At 43.6% G+C, this 5,000-nt stretch overlaps 1 protein-coding gene across 4 annotated transcripts in view; it reads left to right on the top strand.

Moving 5' to 3' along the window:
- The window catches only part of LOC113813170 (rhomboid-related protein 2), a 10,425-nt gene extending 9,776 nt beyond the window's left edge, over positions 1–649 (top strand). For all 4 annotated transcript variants that reach the window (XM_070136872.1, XM_070136870.1, XM_070136871.1 and 1 more), the window contains exon 8: positions 1–649. This exon is cut by the window's left edge and continues 1,189 nt beyond it. The gene's annotated coding sequence lies outside the window, so the exon portion shown is untranslated.
- The last annotated feature ends 4,351 nt before the right edge of the window (positions 650–5,000 follow it).

Here is a 5,000-nt window from a genome sequence, read left to right on the forward strand (position 1 = left end):
TTTGGTATATATTTATGTAAATGTGTTATCAATGGTTGTTAATCTGCAGATATGAGTCATGTAAAGAATAGTACCTATTACATTATTTTAATTACATATTTGAATACCACATTTTCCTGGAACCAAAATATGAAGTTGTATTCTTATATCTGCAGTATCATATAAGACCAAATCTCCACATTATAGATATGATTATAGTTTCTATTAGAGTGTATTATAGAGTCTTTGTTTTTTGAAGGATATACATTATCTCAGTTTATTTATTTTGTTATTTAAAGAGCATAGCTTGTAGAATACTCACCCTGTAGAATCTATTTTTTTTCTTATTCTGTGTGCTAACTTTGTATGAATGAGGAATCTCATTAGATTTAACATGATTTTGCCATAATTATTGTGTGAATTTTGCCAATACTTTCTTGGACATTAGAACATTTGATGGATGTTTATGTTCATTTGTATAATACACAATCTTAAAAAATACTATTAAGAGAAAATGGTAAAGAATTGAGGAAGAAGAGTTACTTGTACAGTTTTTTTGATTTGATAGTAAGATATAAGTGCCTACCATTTATAGATCTTTAGTATTTTTTATGCATACTCTAGGTTGATTAGAAAAATTTTGTATTCAGTTATATACACACAAAATCCAGGTTGAGTTTTATTTACTATAACCTCAGTATGTGTGAAAAATCTAATGCATACAGGTCATTAATTCACCAGAAAGACTTGTAGAATATTGAAACTCATTATTATATTTCTTGTTAACCCTAACATCATGAGGCCAGATTTTTCTTTGATGTAATTATTACACAACAGTCTAGTGTTTCTGATATATACATGTAATACTTTATTACATCATAACAGCTATAGCCCGTCACTGAGGGGTACCTGAAATGAATAGTACAATTCTTAGAGGGGTTTAGACGATGGTGACTGAGGCCCAATGTAGGGGACCATCCGTACCTTGGACCTCAACCCTTGTCTTTTCTTCTCCTGCTTTCCTTTTCCTTTTTCTCTTCATCCCCTCCTGTCCACTTTCAAAGGTGTAAGAGCCATACTGAAAGGATGAGAGGCTGGCTTTGAGTCAGTCCTGAACAACCTCCAGGAGCCATGGATATAGTATTCCTTTGGTTATGTGAACCCTGAGGAGTACACCATTTCTTTTTCCCACTTACCCCCTCAATCCCTTGCCCATTGTTGCTGTGGGGGGCTTAGGGGAAGGTGACTGAGGCCCAAGGTAGGGGATCAACCCTACCTTGGGCCTCGCCCCTCCCCCCCAACCCCTTTCCCGTTGTTGGCGTGGGCGGGCTTAGGAGACGGGGACTGGGACACAATGCTGGGAATCTTCCATATCTTGGGCCTCAGCCCTCTACTCAACTAATTTTGCATATTCTTTTCTCACTCCTGCTCTTTCGTTTCTATCCTTTCTCCAACCCTTTCTGCTATCTATTTCCTAAGTTGTAAGAGCCGTGCTGAAAGGATAAAAGACTGACTTTGTGCCAGTCCTGAACGGCCTGAGGGAACCATGGGCTCGTTATTCCCTGTTTTAATTGTCTACCCCTTACCTGAGGGGTGGACTTTATTTCCCCAACATAGTCAAGGCTTCCCTTGACCAGTAATGAAGACATAATACCCCTATTTGGGGCAATGAGGTTTGCCCCTTCATCAAACAACCCCACCAATTCAAATTCTCCCGGTTCCCCGATCCTAGGCTCTCCTTTGACCACAACTCTGAACACTGCAGCTACTACCCATCTCTCATTGCCTTCTAGTACATTATCCACCCAAGTCGAGACAATCTTCAGTAGACATTTCTACTCTCCCAACTTCCTCAACTTCACCTTTACCCCTACAACCTTCATCAATCACTCCATCCTCCCTTATTACTACCTTACAGCCTTATTCTCCGCCTCTCCGTAATACTACCCTCCGCAACAGCGAAATGGGACCGATTTTCATGACCCCCTCTACAGCTCACTCGGACAACACCTCTTTCAACAATGTCTCCAAAAGCAAGTGGGCAGAGTCCCATTCCGTATCCGACCCGATCGTTCCCGTCTCGTAAGTTAATCTGAAACTGAAGCTATAGCATTATCAAATCTAAACTGATCTCTCTGGCAACCCCATTCCTGCAGAACCTTATCCAACCCTTAATACTTGTATCGGAACTGTCTCTATCTCCCCAGCAAATTGGCCAATGGATACCGATTGATCAGATTGAGGCTTACTCGCCTGCCTCAAAGACCGTGATGCGATATCAATACAGTGTTACTCCATTCCTCCAAGAGGTCATCGAAAGAACATGGCCAAAATTACTTCCATTTCATATCTACATTGGTAGACAATCGCTCCCAGTTCGACCATACCAACCTCCTCTCCGTCAATGTCATAACTGTTGGCGTTTTGGACATCCTGCCAAACACTGCCGTTTCACAGCCTGATGCCCTGTGTGTGCCCAACCTGGTCATAACCGACCAAACTGCTTTGTAGAATCACGCACATGTGCGAACTGCGGCGGCCCCCTTATTGTATTTTATAGTTGCCCCACCTACAAGTTTGAGTCTGAGGTGGCAACTCTCTGATATGAACTTGGTCTCACTCTACGTGAAGCCAGACAGGAAGCACGGCGACGAGGTTTCTCTCACTCCCTGTTCCAGTAATGTCGCTCTCTCTGCCACCCCCCCTCCTCCCTAAGATGCTTCTACATACTTCCCCACTTCAACTTCAAATTCAGTTGCTACTCAAAATCCAGACACTCCAATCTCAACTACAGCCCCAACACCCCCTCTCCCTCCCCGCACCATCCGCAGCAGACAGACTAAACGTTCCATCCCTTAACTTCTACCGCACATACCTCCACCTACCTCTGCCTTTACTCCTCTGATACCAGTCTCCTCTTTCCCCCTCATAAGAAAACCTTTCTCTCACAAAACTTTCCAACCAACTCCACTGCAGAAACTTAGATATTCAAAACTATCTGCTCGAACCCCAAACTGACGTCGAAACCCCTTACCCACCATCTAATTCCACAACTCCCGCTCCCACACTCAAAATGACAGCCGATATCCACTCTCCTCCTACTCACATTCCCCCTACACCCCTTCCTCCTACACACATTCCTCCTACTCCATCCCAACACAGCCCATCTCCCTCAGCTCCAACTTACTGCCGAAATCCACGCTCCTACTCATATTCCCCCCTACACCCCTTCCTCCTACTCCCTCACAACACATCCCACCCCCTCAGATATCTATCCTCTTCCTATCCATATCCCCCCTACAACCTCCCAACGGAACTCATCCCCCTCAGCTCCACCTAAACCTACATTAACCTTCTCTCCATCTCCTCTTTCCCTCCCACTCCCTCCTGGATACACACGTGAATCCCTTATGTAACATCTATGCCCCTCCCCAGATCCTCCACCTCCTGTTACTACACCCCCCTCTAATTCCTTATCTCACCCGTTGGCTCCTCCCCCTTCAAATTCTTCAAAACGCACCGTAACCATCATCACTCGTATATCAACTAAGTAATAGCTCGCCTACATTGGACTATTCGAGGTTTCCGTTCTCACAGACCTGACCTTCGTCATATCCTTTCTTCTTATAATTCCCTGTCCAATTCCAGAGGTGTGAGTGCCCCTTACAACCCCGTACTCTAACAATACCCTACTTTTCCAAAAATGCCTCCAAATACAAGCGGGCAGTCTCCTTCTGCAGCTGTCCTGATTGTTTACCCCTTGTTACAGTTACATCTGAGTACCAAACCCATGCATTATATTTCCTGGTTGACCTCTCTGGTAAACTTATTCCTGCTCAACCCCACTGTGCACGCTTTCATAAATTTTCTCCATAAACTAGCTGTCCCTCAGTCCCTTCTTCCTACCTTTACCTCCTCTCCACGCCCACCTACTCCTTTCTTTGTCCAGAAGGATGCACTCATCTCCCTTTCACCCTTTCTACACCACCGACCCTTACTTTTTCTACCCATGAATACCTGCCATGGCTTATACCTTCCTCCAGTATATGCTCCTCTGTTTTCCCAAAATCAGCCCCCCCCCCCCTTCTCAGTCATTTTCTCAACCATCCCTCAACCCACTCCTCCAGCACTCACATTTACACAGATGGTTCCAAATCCCTTTCTGGTCTTGGTAATCTTTCCTTCCCATACTTTCAACTTTCCAATCGCATCTGAATCCAGAGTCCTTACAATATTATTGTATTCAATTCATAATTTTCAGTCTAAAAACATTAACTCTTATTTAGTCTCTACAGCCAATCAACCCTCCTGCCTGCAAGATTCAGGACCAACTATTTCACCTATCCATACAACATAAAACTGTCAGTTTTTGCTGGATACCCAGCCACATCGGAATCCCTGGCAACGAACAGGCAGACACACTAGCATACTCTGCTACCTTGTCCACATCCCATCAACCCAGATTTCCACAGATATCAGCTTTACTAACATCGCATTAAAACCTTCCTCTTCACCCGCTGGCAGTCTTTCTAGTTTAGCCTAACCACTAATAAACTACATAACATTAAACCTTCCATCTCTCCTACCATGGACTTCAGTAACAAAACATACCGTGGAGTTACTATAAGTTACATTTCTCAGGTCATGTGTAACAAATCTGAAATATTACAAGAGACGGCTGGGTAGATTGTGTGTACTTGGACTATAAAAAGGCTTTTGATAAGGTGCCTCACAGAAGACTAATACGGAAATTAGAGCACCTAGATGGAGTGAAAGGCAAAGTCCTCGCATGGATGAAAGATTTTCTTCTTGAAAGACAGATGAACACTGTAATTAGAGGGAAGCATTCCACATGGCGACGAGTAACCAGCGGAGTACCTCAAGGATCGATGTTGGCGCCGATTATTTTCGTCGATGATATAGAGTCAAACATAAGCCCAGGTAGTTATCTGAATATGTTTGCAGATGACACGAACATACAAGAAAAGGATAACAGACGACGTCTCATGCTAATGCCTCCA

This window comes from Penaeus vannamei, chromosome 22 (genome assembly GCF_042767895.1).
Source record: "Penaeus vannamei isolate JL-2024 chromosome 22, ASM4276789v1, whole genome shotgun sequence".
NCBI lineage: Eukaryota > Metazoa > Arthropoda > Malacostraca > Decapoda > Penaeidae > Penaeus > Penaeus vannamei.